We start from the raw sequence: 15,643 nt of genomic DNA, 5'->3' as shown, positions 1-15,643 counted from the left end.
GGGGGACAGGCTAACAGAACAATACAGAAACAGCTCCTTTCTGATACCAAACTGTATTTTACTGAGGTTGCAAGCAAGACAAGTCGACCAGAGGTTCCATCCCCAAGATTTCCTTGTAGAAAAGAGAGAAGCAGATAATATATAGTGAGCTAAAATTTTCTGTTCATGTTCACCTCTGTGTGTATCTTGAATTCCAAAATTTATATTTATATGGGACACTGCTGAACAGTTTGGTACTCACTCTCACATTCTGTCATTCCTGCTGCAGTTGGCTTTGTAAAGACTCCTGGAACAAGCTCTCTCACAAAGGGCACATGAGGGAAATCAAGGTGTGTGATGGGAAAGCAAAACCTTGATGATTACTTTTGAAGACTTTTGTCAGTGACATGAATTACTTCTGTAATATTCTGAATGTTGTTCAGTTCAGGTTTTAGAGAAAATAGAGAAGCTGTGTCAGAAACAGAGATCAGAATCCAAGTCTCATCTTCACCGTTAGGGCCTCCTTTATCTACAGTCATGCCTGTCTTTGCTTGCTTTCTATCTGTTTGCAGAAATATTATATGTATTACTGCAGTGACATGCTTTAAGGTGTAGATCTGATTTCTTCACTTTTGTGGTGAGTTTGTTGCTATAAAAATTAGTTATGGAGATAGATAAGATGTGAAGTAGGTTTATGAGAGAAATAAACAGGAAGCTCTGACAGCAAACACTGTCAAGCTTACCAAGTGAAACACTATCACGAATGCTTCAACCACAAGAGCAGAAGCTAGATGTTGGCCTGCCTGGAATATTTGTAAGATTACTTTTGACTAATGTGCTGAAGAAGGAGGTAGCAGTTAATCTCCTTTAGAGCTTCCAAAAACCTTTCTACATTTACCAAATACTATGAGCTGCAGTCACACTTGAAGTTGGCAGCTTAAAAAACACAGCCTTCCAACAGTATTGTTTGTTAGCACAGTTATCACATAACAGAACAGCTGGGAGGCTTAGCAGTACTTACAGGTATGAGAGACAGCAACAAAAAAACCCAAAAATAGTCACCAGGAGCCAAAGGTGCACTTCCGACACTGTAGCTGTCTTCTCCATGAGCTGTTCCCAGCTGCAGTATTTTGTCAGCACCCTATTTTCCAAATATGCAACTTGGTAGCAAAGGGTGTCTGTGTCAGATTTCTGTCGAGTCTTTTCTGCTTATTCAAACCCATCCTGCTTTGAAGACTAACTGTGTAGTGGAGGATAATAATCAACTGGGTTCTACTGCTGAAACAGTATTACATGACTCTAGAGATCTTTAACTCACAGGTCAGAAAATAGATTGAAGGATAGCAAGACTAGTATCTCTAGATTCCCAGTTCCCTCGGAGGAGAGGAGAAAAATCTCATCTACTGTGCTCTGATGTTTAGGGCCACTTCATGTGAGGATTAAAAAGAATAAAAAGGAATAACAACAAAATAAAAAAAATTTTTAAAAAATCAGAAAAACTGAACCAAACAAATCAAACTGACAAGCTTTGATAGCTCTGCAGTGATCTCTGCATCCTGACTGCCTGAAATAAAGAAGTAGCATGTATGTCTTTTTCAGTTTTTTATCTTCTTGCCAATACAGTCATAAATTGGAATGAAAATGTCAATATGTTTTTTTTTCAGAAAAATATGATAAGTCATAGTTTCACCTACTTGAAGAATTTTTTGCCTTCACGTAGCACAAAAGATTAACATTCTGTAACTCACCATTATTACCTCGCCATGAAATATTTTTGGTACAGTGCTCATATACATACATGGGAAAACTATATACACTTTCTACTAAAGGGATCTCATCCAGTCAAACACACAGCATAAATCCATGTCAAGTATTTTTTTGGTTAGGAATAAAGAACACTTTGGAACTGAAAAAATCTTTAGGTAAGACCATTGGTGAATTCTTCAAAAAACAATTGCACTAAAGGAAAAAAAGAAGAGCAAATCAAAGTACCAGGGCAGCATGAAAAGGTAACGTCAGAAACTTTGCAAGGCATGCAAGTAGAAGGAAGGGTCGCATGTTGATATTTTCAAAATATACTTAGCACTGATCTCTGGATCTTTCTGTTTTGATTTTTTCCCCTACTTTGAGAAAATTTGCTCTTCTGTTCTAAGGACAGCATTGAATATCTCAATCTCTTTGATTTATCAGAATTTCAAATTCACATTCAGGACAGCTATAGCAGATATTCCAGCACTGATTATCTATTTGATAGGACTAAGGGACAGTTTGCGTTGGAAAGAGAGAAAAAGGCAATAATACCATGGTATGATGTAAAGAAATAGTCTTCTCATCCAAAAAACATTCTCAAAACAAGTCTGATGATTGTTATTCAATAAATCATCACCGTTTTAACTGTTCCACTTTAGAATTTAATATTATTAGAAGTTTTAGGCATCAGAAGGCATAAACTATCCATTTGCCTAATTTTTGAATTGTTTCAATTTTTGTCATATATGTTTTCAATGTCAAAGTAGTGATTTTGTTCCTCAGCCTTCAAGAACTAACTACACCTCTCAGAAGTCTTCAATCATATCTGCCAGTCTCATGTAACCACTTCAGTATTTTACAACATCTCAAGTCACACTAAATACCTTTTCTTTAGTGAGCTGAATTAATTTTTCTGCGACTGCGTGATGTACAGGACAATGGGGGAAAGGAATAATACTGTTAAAAAAAGTGATAGCAGGATTTTCCTTTAAAAAGGAAGGTTAAAAGTGTCTTCATAATTAAGTACAGTAACTAGTGCAATCCAACTTTTTTATAGGTTGTCTTAAAACTTCTAAAAAAAATAATATACTTGAAGGCAAATATTCTATTTATTATGTGTAGTAATTAGGTGTGCTTTTATATGTCTGAAATTGTGCCAGTAATGCTTTATAATGGAAAGGCAAGGTTCCATGCCCTCACCTGTGTATGAAGTTTCAAGCGAAGAGAGAACACTGAAAGAAGGGAGCAGTTGGCCAGATGCCTTGGGGATTACAGTGCACCATCAGCAGAAACCCAGAGCAAAGAAAAGTCATTTGGAACTCTTTCTAGGTCTAGACATGGTCATAGGTGAGTATGTTTCTGTTTCAAATGAGTTCCAGAGAGTGCTTGGTTTTTCCATCTCTGATCATTTTTTCCTGTGAGATAACCACCTCCAATGTGATAGGAAGTCAAGCCTAAAATTTGTTTTTTAGGGTAACTTCGGCTTTTAGAGTGTGATTAACATTTTGAAATTTACATGCATGCCTTAATACACTGCAAACTTTGCATCGCCCAGGTGGAACATGGTCTCTCTCCCCAAACTCATGCAGGAGGTAGCAGCTAAATCAGACTGAAAGAAGGAGCTCTCTGGACAGATCCTTATCCAGTCCTCAGTGAAAGCAACTGAAGGACTTACAGGACTTGAATCAGGCCACCAGTAGAATGAAGTTAAGCATTAGAAATTAGGATTTAATGGATCACAGGGTCAAAGCAGTAATGTGAAAGATGTAGTCATTCAGCAAGGCCTCCCACATAGCACTGGGATACTTTGACACTGATTGAACATGAACCCTGATCTGATTGAGAAGCTTAGTACACTGCCACTGAAACAGGAAATGTTTCCCTCCACTACTTTTTACAATAGGGGCTTTAATTGGGTTGAATTTCAGCCACCTGGGTAGCATCCAGGCCTCAACTCTGCCAGGCTGAAAAGAGCCTGAGTAAAAAAATGACTATATGGGTCAAACAAAAATATGTACAACCTCTGAATTTCCTCAGATCTACAGCTATTGAGAAAAGGACATTGGAACAGAGTAAGTTACAAGATTGAACCCTGTAGGACTCTCCAGTCCAATTTGCTTGAGGTAGACAGAGGTTGACTAGCAGTGTCCTACAGTTTTGACTTGAGACAAAAGCATCATATCTATTTGTGAGTGGCATTTTTCCAGGTCTCACAGTGGTGTCAATAGAACTTTATATCTAAATGTTATCAAAGATCGAGTTCCATTGCCAAGACACACAAGCTTCAATATAGCTGTCCTGGCAAAAGATCAATGGTCATCTGGGTTGTTTTCTTTACTTTTGCCAGGATTTGCTGTTAAACATCTGAGGGTCATCCAAGAAGACTAAGGTTCCCCATGTTGTATTCTCATTATCTTTCCATCAACATTTCTCAGAAAAGTCAGACTGAACACCAGGTACAGTCTGGAAAAGACAAAGGCCATAAGGAATTTCAATCATTGGAAAAAGTCTTGTAAAATGAAGCATAAATAGATTTCATGCTTAAATAAAGGACATGGCAAGAGAAGGTGGACATAAGGGACAAATAGTGAGTGGACTCTATTCTGCTACCTAGTAGGCATTAAAATCCTGGTTACCAGCTGCTGAAGACTTTGCATGGAGATTCAGGACCAGTGAGTTTTACCAGTTAATATTTAATTCTTGTGGGATTTTTTGTGTAGAATCTTGTTCAGCATTTAAGCAGATGACATTTTATGAACATGAATCATCACAGTTTGGAAAACCTCTCACAATTCAGCACAGGATATAGATTGAAGTCCTTTTTTGAACAAAGGCCTTAATATTTCTACACATATTTGTAACACAGGGGTCTGGATAGCATGAAACCACTCTGACAGTTCAGATACTACCAGTTCATACTGTGTGCAGGGATAGTGTAGCATTATTATTAGGTATTCAGTGGGTTCACTGCTTGACTTTAGAAAAATTGGTATTTACTAGGTGGAAATACTGAATTGAGAGACTGAAACCCTGTGTCCTGACACCCTGCCCCTTGACATAGGGGTTGCCAACACCTTGCCCCTGTCCAACACCACAGGCAGGGTGCCCCACACAGAACTGATGTAGGGTACATTTCTCTGTGATCCCACCACCTCCGAGGGACACAAGGGGCAGCTCAACTCTTACATTTAAAAGGTACCATTGGCTGGCACCATTGGCTGTTGCTTCCAGATGATCTGGACACCACATGTCCCTGGCAGTCCACTGGAGCCATGGCACTGCTTGTGGTCTTGTGCTTGCTGTCAGTGGTTGGGTGAGTCACCACATGTGTGCACTGTTGCTCATCTTTCCTACTGCCTCAATAAATATGTGTTTCTTGCTGTGTGGCTCTATTCCTTTTGAGACCACAGAGATATTTTTACTTTGTTTAAAAATAAGGTTCTACTATCAGTTTGATATTGTAATGTTAAATCATTAACAGAATTTCTCAGGTATCTGTCATAGTTGTACCTGGGTACAAAAACATATATGAACAAGTTTTATAGATATCTTTCTGTTTGTAAATATTTTGGATGCAGTTTACCTAGGAATTCAGATTTACAAATGCTTCTACTCTATGATTTTAAGATTTACAAATGCTTCTACTCTATGATTTCAGTGGCTGTTGTAAGCTTCATTGATGATGGGATGAGAAAAGCAGACGAAAGAAGAATGAATGCCACGGCCCCTCTGCCAAATATGACAGGAGGACTTGCTTTGCAATGTAACGCTACATATTTTAGCTTGTCACTTTGTTAGTGTAATTTTATTTATCCTAGATTTTAAAAATTTATTAATCCTAGATCCTGTAATTATATTTATCCTAGATTTTTTTGCATTTCAGTGGAAATATCAATTTTCAAAATGACGTGCCTACCTGCCTCTCGTTGAATTTTCAAAACAAAGAGAATAAAGATATGTAGGTTTTTTCAATATAGTGAGAGATTTTGCTGTGATACTCACACTTTCATGTTATGAAAAAGACAAAGTTGACTGTCTTGAATTGAATGGTTATAAAAATACGCATTGGAAAATGCATTAAATACACATTGTAAAACATCATTTTTCCTTGGAAATGACACTTTTCTGCATTCAAAGCTGTGAAAAAATTGAGAGATATTTTATTGCAGGCTGAAATCATTGCTACAGGTCTATTTATGCTAGAGAATTTTATTAATGGCTGGCTGGTGAAAAATCAGCTTGCATGTCCATGATGCTACTGAGTACACCATCAGCTAACCAATTCAATAACAGCAACAACTATCAAAAAGACCCCAACACCAAAACTCTCCCCAAACTCACTCAAAATTCTCTGTGTAGTATTTAACAACATTGTTGTTTTAGCCCAGAGAAGATTGATGCATGAAAGACAGTGATATAAGAGCATATGTCCTAAACACAAGAGCAAAATAGAATCCTTTTCCTATTACATCTCTTTTAATATAAATTATTTCATTCCCCTCCCAAGTTAACCTAACATAAAATAATAAGGGAAAACAGGATTGTTGCAGGGATTTAAATTCTGTTTGCTATACAGCTTTACACAAAGAAATTATGTATTTATGAGAGAAGGAATGATAAGAATATCTGACACTAAATATTTTTGAAGAGTTTATGGTGGTTTTTACAAGTATAAGAAGTTTCCAGACCTCATTTTACATATATAGAACATGCATAGAAGGTCTCAAAAGAGTATGATTATTAAGTATAGATGTAATCATGTAATACTCAATTTGGGTTGAACAGCAGTTTCTCGAGAATACCTTTTAGTCAATATCCCAACTGAATTATTCATATAAAATAAATAAATGTTTATTTCCAGCAGGTGGGGGGAAGGCTAAAACAAAACAAAACAACAAAACATGGACATTTTTAGTACATTGACAGACAAAGACTTTGTGGTGGTTTATGTAAAGCTAATGAATATCAAGGTATATATGCAGTCCTATAGACTAAATAGCAAAAATCCTCTAAATTTCAATGCATTTTATTCCGTATATATGCACCCTACTGAGAGAAAAAAAACAACCAAACAACTCGTTTCTTAAAAATACATGTGAGACATTTAAAATTGTATGCATGTCCTGGAATCAGGCAATGGCTTTACTTATGTTGGTTTAATTTCCTCTTTCTCCCTTCACAGATTCACAGAATATTCTGAGTTGGAAGGGACCCACAAGGATCACCAGTAAATATTCCTTACTGAATGGAGCTCTTGCCTTTTTCAGCTCTTGAGTCATCCAGCTCACTGTTCTGGCACTCCCACTTCCATGCAATTACCATCCCCAATGGCTTTTGCTCTCATGTATATTTTATCAGTCATTTATCCCAGATGATTTCTTACCCTTATCATGGACTATACCATCTTTAGTAAAGTCTGGTAACCAGCCAAGAACTAGGATTGTTTGTTATGTTTTGTTTGCTTGCTATTTTCCCCTCTCTTTTTCTTCGTATCAAAATACAGTTTGAGGCAGTATCATGATAGGGCTCTGATATTTTTCACTGGTGAGGATTTTACCCTGAAGACTCAGAGCACTTCTTCCAGTGTACCTTTCCAGTTCAGCTGGAAACTAGGCACGTGACAGTAGGCTGGGGTCTGACGTGCACCATCCATGCTCCTTGCAACCAGGAAGAGCCCAGAATTAGAATCTTCAGGTGGATTCTATAGGTAAGAATGTTGAGTATTTGAGCATTGCATACCCCACTTGTTGAACACACCCCTAAAAACATTAGTCAGAATTCATGCTTTAAAACATAAATTCAATAGTGAAAAAGTTGTGGGCTTTTTTCCATGCATGTTGTTTTTACCTATGCTTACATCCCCTATCCTCTGATCTAAAGCAACAGCCATGACAAGGAATTTATAGATGTTTTTCAAATTTGTAATAAATCCTCTGGACTAAATTCTGATTTAGTTAAATCTTTGAGATTATTTCATTTTACACAATTTTGCAGACATCAAAACCTGCTCATGTGGACAAAAAGCATTTTTACATTTTATATTTTTACATGTTACAATTTAAGAATCTACTTAACTGCAATGTTAAATCACATAAGTACCCAAGGGAATTGTTTTGGATTTATTTTTAAATGTACACATAAGACAAACATCTTGGAAATTCAGAAGTGTTTTTACTCTATTTTGATACAGCATGTGTTTATCTGCCTGCACAACAGTGCATCTTATCAATTTCACCAGGTGCAGAGCAGAAAAGTAACAGTGAAAGATTAGAAGAATCTCTAGAGTGAAAATAAAAACAAAATAGCTTCTTATATTATCTTGAATTCTTTTCACTGTTACTGGAAGATAATGGTACTTGTGTAATTACTGCTTTTATCACCTAAATAAATAAATAAATAATGTTTCATAATCCCTTGCAACTTGCTCAGATTTCTACGAGAAGAAAACACTTAGGAAATCTACATGCAAATAGATATTTTTTACAATAATGTAGTTAAATTCTTTCTGGTTGTATTCTGAAATAACCAACCCTGTCTCTTAAAACGTGTAATGACTACCTATATTTGAAATACTTGCTCATGTGAACGGTATTGCTGTCTCACTTTTCTAAGTACTCCAGGAAGGTGAGTCTGTCTGTGCTGCTCAGTTTAGGTTTTCTTTGTACCAAATGTATAAAGGCTTATTTTGCATGCTTTACTTTACAAAGTACCTGCACATGTTTTAACACAAACAGAGCTTGTGGGTTTTGGTTAGTGTTGTGTCAGGTTGTTTTTTTGTGTGGTGGGTTTTTAATTGTTGTGGTTTTTTAAAATTAACCCACAGGGTACACATACTAAAGCTTCAGGGGACTGTTTTTCACCAGTTTTTATCAAAAGTGTCAAACACTTAAGACATATATAATTTCATGTGACATATCTCATTTACTTGTACAGAATAATGGTTTTTCGAGTACTTGAAACTTTGGTTATAAATTTTCTCCTTCAGTTCTTAAAAGTAAATCAAAATTCTGCTGCAAAATAAACCCAGTTAATGCAAGAAACCAGATGTTTCATCACTTCCAATTGATAGCAAAATCATTCTGGAATCTTTCATGTAGTTCCTATTGGCAAGAAAAATAATTTTACATAATCAAGCATAACTCCTGCTCTGCAGGAGGTCTGGCTTTCAGACCTAGCTGGCAATATTTTTGTGATATTATTAGCAGTGAAATGCTGTTTTGAACAGCTCCAAAAATATAGGATTCTTTTGAGTGGTTCAGGTAAATAGTTACTACAAGTTTAAAATAAGAAAATTTTTTGTATTATTTGAAGGAGACAGAGGAGACGGTATTGTAGATGAATGTGCCATTTTGAAAACATCCCATTGGGAATAATAGCAATGAAGATCATGTGCATTTGAAACATGCCAATTCAAGTACCCCTGATATGCAGAAATACACATACCCAATGTAATAGTGTAATTTTGGCTGTCTCAGCAGCAGTGGCAGATTTGACTCGTCTTTTCAATTTTTTTTTTATTTTTACTTTTTAATTTTTCTGGGAGGGCTTCTAAGTCAGTAATTATAATGAGCTTGTGAATTAAACCTGGTGTACAAATCTGTGGCCTTGGAGCAATTTTGTATTAAGATACCAGGCTTTCTGTTTTGGAGCTAAAATCCATGGTATAACACACTTGTTTTGTCAGTCCATCACACAGATTCATGAATGCATATGAAACTGGAGATCTTTAAGTAACTTACTAGCCTCACAGAAGAGACACTTCTTTCAGAGACTAGAAGGACGCATTAATCTGGTAACAAAAATGTTCTCAAAAATATTTTTCAGAAATATAACACACAATATATGTTTAATAAGTTTTTATTATATGTTTAGATAATAGGCAATGATTAAGATGGAGCTACTCCAGGTGTGGCCACACCAGTGCCAAGTACAGGGGAAGAATCACTTCCCTGATCCTGCTGGCCACACTCTTCCTGATACAGGCCCAGATGCCAATGGCTTTCTTGGCCAGATGAGTGCACCTACATGGCCATGTGTTGTGTTTTAAAGGCAAAGGGTAGAAAAAAACAAGTGTCAAAGTCATGTTTAAAATCTTAGAGCTTCAGAAAAATATTTGTTCAGATTCCTTGCGGTCTTCTTCAATTATGTAAAAATTTATATCAACTGCCCTCAGTCCCAACCATAAGGTATTTTTCAGACACAATTAAAAATAGCTTTGTCCTTTAGATTTTTAAAATAAAAATGAAGATATTTATATACCTTTTATTTTTTAAACTGGAAAAAAAATGCATTCAAGTAGAAAATGCTTGACAGGAAATTATTATTTGCACTGTGCTGAATACAAGAGAGGAGATGTCTGTGTGTGGGATGCAAGTGACGACAGTTATAAAAGGAGTGCTACGAATAGAAATAAAACCAGTGTAGTATCACAGAAGTAAAAGGTTACTGTCTCTTAATGGTGTAAAGGAACTGGGATGACTAAGAAAATAAGAGCTTACAGGCAAAATGAGAGAATGAAGGACAAGGACAAAGCAAATGCACTGGGCTGTGAGGTAGTTTGGCCAGAGGAAGGATGTATACTGGTTCCTGTCCTTCCAGAATCCCCCAGAAGAAGCAAAGAACATATCATATGGAAGTATGAGAGGTACTCTCTGAAGAGGGGAAATACTCTGTTTCTGTGTGTGACATTATAAAAGGACAAGACGCAGTATTGTAAAGCTGTGGCAAGTCCTGCAGACTGTTCAACTGTTTGTTCAGAGACTTTCCTTCTCCTGTTTCCTCTCAGGTAGCCATAGCTGTCTGCTGTCTGATAATTTCTTCTGGGGAAGGGAGGCACGGAGGCTGGTCTGCTCCAGAGAGTGCCAATACCATTAAAACTACCTTGGCACACAAATCACTTACCCTGCATGGTGTAAGAGACTGCAAAGACTGATCTCTGGAGACATTTTGGGGTGCATGAATGTGGGAGAAGGGGCAAGTCAGGCCTTGCCCTAGCAAGGCATTGCATTGCCCCACACACTCCACCTCCCTGGAGCCAGTATTCCTGCCTGGCAGTGACTGCCAGTCACTGGCATACCGGACATATATATATATATATATATATATATATATATTCATATATATATATGAATATTAAGACATGTGTTTACCTGTCTTAATCCTACCTCCTTTTGGAATTTCTATCAGCTGAACACTGCTGGATCCTGGGAGTTTGTAGCTATATCTGTTCTTCTCTATATCTTTTCTCTCTTTCTTGCTTTCTCTTTCTTCTATTTCCCTCTTCTCAGAATTTTTGTGTAACTTAAAATCAAAAGGGTTTAGAGTTTGCTAAGTTGAATGGGTTAAGTTGATGCTTTTTGGAAGTGTTTCATGTTGATTGAATGCTGCTCTGAACCTTTTGCCAAAGTTCTCTGATTTTCTAAAGTTGCCAGTAAAGTCTTTTATGTTGTTTTGACCTCTTGAGAATATCTTGTCGGTATTTGTCTCATGTGTCTAACTCAGAGTATATGAACAACCATAAACCCTTTTAAAAGCCTTGTTGAGTGAGTTGTTTGTGGCCTTACCAATGGAAAAAGCTTACACATTTCCACACAAACGTGCTGCAAAATTCAAACAAGAAAAGTGAATGACAACTGCAGTAAATACCACACAATGCTTACTGCAACGTTCTTGAATAGAAACTGTGGAAAATGCAAAATGCTGGAAGCTAGGAAATTCAAAGTTAACATGCTCAGCCTATCCTTAAGTTACTTGCTGCTTAAATAATCACAGTATCATTGCCACTAGGAATGCCATGGGCAAATTCAATCAATCAAAGTCATAGGAAAGCTTTGAAACAATCTAATCAGTTCATGGCTTCAAAAGTAAATTATTTCCTTTCTGTAAAGTAATATCCACTACTGTTTTTGTCTTATAAAGCCTAAGGGGAAGGACAAAATTAAAAAATGTATGATTTGCAATACAGACTAATAAAGTATATGGCTCTAACATCTTGATAGCCTAAGTCACAATACAGGCAGAGAAGAGGAGAGGGACAAAAAAAGAGATGAAGATGTATAGCAGACCTGCCTGGGATATATACATTATGGAATAAGTAGAGTAAAGTTAAAGAAAACAGAAATCAAATTTCTGTTAGAGGTGGCTGGTGAATTAAAATCATATTTCTCTAAAAAGGAATTTTAAAAAAATATTTTTATTTTGCATTTTATGTATCCTTGTTTCTTAGCTGAAATTCAGTCTCTAAGCAATTGCTATGAAAATTGGGGGGTTATAAGAAAAGCCAAATTTAGGTATTTTTACTCAAAACCATATTTAAATACATCACTCTGTTTCCTCATAGAAATCTAAGTCTTGTCAAGAAATTTGACTGATCACATAAAATGAAAAAAATTGCTTTTGGGAGATGTGGTTTTGAGCTCAGCAGGTAGGTCTGAATAAGAACAAAGGACAGAATCACCATTTTATTTGTAACAAAGAAAATTTAAAGCTTTGTTGAGGATTTAATTATCACTAGACTTGATCTTCTCCCTGAAGGAAAAAACAGATGAAGCTTATATGAGTCTGATAAATTGTCCCTGAAGACAACAGGCAGAGTACAGAGGGTTGGTTAATCTACAGAGCCGTTTACTTTGCTGCCTGTTTCCAAGATCATTCTTCCCAGAAAACACTGACCCCTCAACTCATGGCCTCAAAAGCTTTCCTTCAAATTTAACTTTTTTTATGGCACAAACTAGTTATTGCTAGACTGGTAGCCATGTGACTGTGTTAACCATCTTTCCTGCTCTTAAGGTGTTTTTCTCCAATAGCCATTAACCCACTTATTTGTAATTTAAATAATGAGACCCAATTCACTACCAAGTAACATTTCATGGTGTTTAAAATGGAGATGAAATCTAGGAATTGGGAGACAGAGAACAATGTGAGAAAATCAAGAGATTAAAGCTGTGTGAAATAGAGGTAAGCAAATGTCTGTTTCAAACAGTTGGAGTGTTTTTACACTGTCTGAGGAAAATGATGACAAAATATAATTTTTTATGAGTTTGGTTTCCTTTTCTTCTGTGAACATTGCCAGATAGGTACTAGAATTATGTATTAAAAATTCATTAACAGAGGAAAATATATTTTACATTGGCCATGAGTCACATACAGGACTACTGCATATCAGATGTTGCATCACAATGAACTGTCAACATCAGTAGCTGTAATAAGCTGTTGTCTGTTGCATGTGAGTATGAGCTTGTATTCACATCCAAATCAGAATTGCCAAATTTAAATCAAGCCGGAGCGCAGGCAACCTTGAGACAAGACTGAGGTCTTAGAGGGAAAGGACTTAGTTCTGTATGTTAGTTTAGGCATTATGGTATGGACCTAGATGTAGTATACTTTTCCAGTTGCTAGGAAACCATACTATGGCTTTTGAAATGCACTTTTCCTTGGATAAGGCAAGTCAGACAGATGTTCTTGGTCACAATGGCGACTTTCCTTGTCACAGTGGTCCACAGGCTGGTGTTCTTGAAGGCCACTTAGGTGGCAGGCCCATCATGACTGTTATAAATAAGTTTTGGTTTTCTATAATTGATTAAATTGGTAAATATGCTAATGGTGGGAGCTGGGTTAGTTGATGTTTTCTGTGTTAATGATCTTGTTATATCGAGTTGAGAACAGCATACCGTGTGTAATACCTGCATGTAACCACTGGGTGGCGAACTTAATACCATGGGGAAAGGGGAACTTTTCTGGATTGTTCCAGCAGATAAGAGTGATGTCACCAAGAACGTGGATTGGATGTGGCACGAACCAATCAGTGGAGGTCCTCAGGAAATGATTGGTGAAAAAGGCATCATTGAAATGGACCAATGTCAGCAGGAGAAAACGAGCCAAGAGCATGGAGGATCCAAAACGGACCAATGGACTTAGAAGACTGGGTATAAAGACTGAGTTGGGGCTCACCATTCACACTGGTGAGGGAGAGCACCTGGTGTTGTGCACCCGCCGCTTCGACTCTGCCTTGCTGTTGAGGTTCGCAAGCTGACTTCGGTACCCGTTCTTAGTTGCTGGTTAATAAAGGGTTGTTTCTTCACAGTAAGGAGTGAGTGGTGTTGATTGCCTCGCCCACATCACCCTTCCTACTAGATGTAGTATACTTTTCCAGTTGCTAGGAAACCACACTATGGCTTTTGAAATTCACTTTTCCTTGGATAAGGCAAGTCAGACAGATGTTCTTGGTCACAATGGCGACTTTCTTTGTCACAGGGGTCCACAGGCTGGTGTTCTTGAAGGCCACTTAGGTGGCACGGCCATCATTACCAGGCTCGGATATGCAGGTGGGTCTCAAAGCACTGTGGGGTCATGCCCACTGGGCACTTGAGGAGCTGTTTGTTTCTCAAGAGCTCAATATGTCTTTGGTAAGAGCAAATCTCATTAAGTGCTGCAGTGCTGGACATGTAGGAAAGAAGTTACACTGCCAGAAGCAAGGGGAATTTTGAAGGCAGCTGTGGCAGCTTGCACAGAGATGTACCTTCGGTGGAACTGTGAAGAAACTGACTGGTTTGGTTTATGCGTTTAGAATAGAATGAAACTAAAGTTGCCATCTTGAACAGTTTTGGACCTGTTGTCCAATCTGCCACCACCTGTTCCTCATGTCTTTGCAGGAATGTGCCATGACACTTGGCAGCCAAGTAAGAAACAGAGTTCCATGCAGAAGCACAGCATTCCAAAGACAGGAAGGACTTATAGAGCTTATGAAAGGATGAAATACACTGAAGCAGGTATATTATACAGCTTACGCAATTTATGAGTGCACAGATCCAGGATGGAAAGTATAGGCAGACTTCTGTTTTATCAATAGAATGGATTATTTTTCATTTATTGGCTCTTACCTATGTGTTAAATTTTATTATTTTCTCAGGGAGAAATGATACGATGTGACAATATGGTGAACACTGCTCAGGTAGATTCTTTCTTCCATCTTCCTACACAGAAAACTGTGTAAAATTAAGTATCTCATTTTATTAGGGATTTGATCTTATTTTCTTTTTTAATATGTTTTACCAATTTTTCTTAAATACATATATTGTTATGCACTTGTTAGAGCACTGTCAGAAAGCATACTTTTTTATGCTTTGAATGCGTGTAGTGGCAGTATATTTGCGTGGCCAAGATAAACACATTTCAGTCTGGCTATGCACCAGTAAAAAGAGAAAATTACAGAGAGAAAAATATTAAATGCAAGTGTTCTGAAATAGTTATATTAAAGAGTTTTAGTTGTGGATCTTCTAGTTTGAAAATACTGGCAAACACACAAAAAAAATCAAAGTTAAAAGAAAGATAATTTTGTCAAAAAATATGTTATTGTTCTGTGGAATGCAGGATACCTGCCAGGACAGTAATGGTATATAAAGAGGATGACTATAAAAATAGAAAAGACTCTTACCCAGAGTTTTCAGGCACAGCTAGCAGCTAGGAAGCGAAGAACTCTTTTTTCTCTCCTCTGGCTTTCCTCCTTCCAGTGAGGTTTCCAGTGCTAGTCAGTGTCAGAAATGTGTTACAGAATTTGTGAATCAAGAGTCAGGTGAAGATAATTTTATTTGTGTTGTGATCTGCTCTATCTTTGCTACTCTCACTATAGATTTTCTGGTTTTTATTTTTCTGATTTTCCTTGCTTTTGAGATCTCCGCTACAGTTTTACATACTCAGTTTTCAGTCTGCACCCACTATTTTCCATTCTTTCTTGTGTTCTTTCTTTTTTCTTTGGGGATTGCTTTCCATCCCTGTGAGCCTATTTCAATTCTTCCTCTCTGTTTACCTCATTGCTTGTCTCCTTACTCTGTTTACGTTCAGCTCCTACTGTTTTTGGGCTGATGGATCAGAGCAGCTGAAAGATCACTATTAGCTGACTTCTCCTCTTCTTTATCTC

General features: G+C 37.1%; 1 long non-coding RNA gene across 11 annotated transcripts in view; it reads left to right on the top strand.

Annotated features, from left to right (window-relative positions):
* Positions 1-13,813, top strand: part of LOC109144125 — a 115,888-nt gene extending 102,075 nt beyond the window's left edge. For 7 of the 11 annotated variants that reach the window (XR_005604455.1, XR_005604452.1, XR_005604453.1 and 4 more), the window contains 3 exons: positions 2,889-3,075; positions 5,387-5,491; positions 6,911-13,813. This is a non-coding gene — a long non-coding RNA (uncharacterized LOC109144125). Of the gene's footprint in view, positions 1-2,888; positions 3,076-4,923; positions 5,042-5,386; positions 5,492-6,910 lie in introns of all 11 variants that reach the window. The other 4 variants (XR_002044650.3, XR_002044659.2, XR_005604459.1 and 1 more) reach the window with 2 other exon arrangements.
* Positions 13,814-15,643: the final 1,830 nt, after the last annotated feature.

The sequence above is a fragment of the Corvus cornix genome, chromosome 1A, assembly GCF_000738735.6.
Source record: "Corvus cornix cornix isolate S_Up_H32 chromosome 1A, ASM73873v5, whole genome shotgun sequence".
Lineage (NCBI taxonomy): Eukaryota > Metazoa > Chordata > Aves > Passeriformes > Corvidae > Corvus > Corvus cornix.
Note: the sequence above shows the minus strand (reverse complement) of the source record. Positions and strands in the feature narration are given on the sequence as shown.